The sequence below is a fragment of the Corvus brachyrhynchos genome, unplaced genomic scaffold (genome assembly GCF_000691975.1).
Source record: "Corvus brachyrhynchos isolate BGI_N302 unplaced genomic scaffold, ASM69197v1 scaffold63, whole genome shotgun sequence".
NCBI lineage: Eukaryota > Metazoa > Chordata > Aves > Passeriformes > Corvidae > Corvus > Corvus brachyrhynchos.
In genome coordinates, this window is record NW_008237227.1 from 1,023,401 (window position 1) to 1,024,317 (window position 917).

Below are 917 nucleotides of genomic sequence, written 5' to 3' on the forward strand. Positions count from 1 at the left end.
GCAGCCCTTCCCTCCGTCAGGACAAAAGCGATCCGGGGACAGCGAAAGATGATTTGGGCCGACCCCAAAGGATGGATCTCAAGGGACGCGAGGGACAGGTCACGAACAGCTGGAGGAGGATGGGGGCGGGCAGCGCAGCTCATCCCCAGGTACGCAGCCACCGAGTCACCCCCTCATCCCTCATCCCTCATCCCTCCTCCTCCTCCTCCCGGAGCGCCGGCGTGGGAACCCCTGCGAGGCGGGCGGAGGGCTTTGATCTCAGCCCCCGAGGGCTGGCGTGACACAAGCAGCGATCCAAAGGCCACGTTTGTGATGAGAAGGCGTCCCACGAGGGAAGGAGTTACCGAGCAGCGCGCCTGGGATGCGGGCACCGTGTCAGCCTCGGGGCGCTCTCCTTTTCCACACTCATGGGAATGGGCAGAACTGCAAATACCCAAAATAATCGGATGGGTGGCACTGCAAACGCAGCTGCCGTGCCCGTGTGATGCCATGGAAAAAGGGAGCAGCTGGCGGGAACGGGGAAGGATGGAGGCAGCTCTGGGAGTGACCCAAAGCCATCCCTGCATCCTGCAATCCCTGTATCCCTGAGCACAGGCCCATTTCCAAACCCTCTGCAAAGGGAGTCACACCTCACCCCCTTTTCCCTGGGGCCTCCCAGAGCCACATCCCCACCCAGGCACCATCAGGATCATGACATGGCACTGCCACCCAGGCACTGACCCCAGCCTGTGTCCCTGCCCACAGCAGCCTCTGGCTGGCTCCCAAATATTTAGGCTGGGGAATCTGAAGAGTTCACCCAAAGCGTGGTGGGGAAAAATAAGTAAACCAGCCACTCTGTTCCACATCTGCCTGTCCATGGAAGCCCCCACAAGGGTGCCATGTGAGGCTCACCTGGCTCCTCAGACAACACTTGGCAT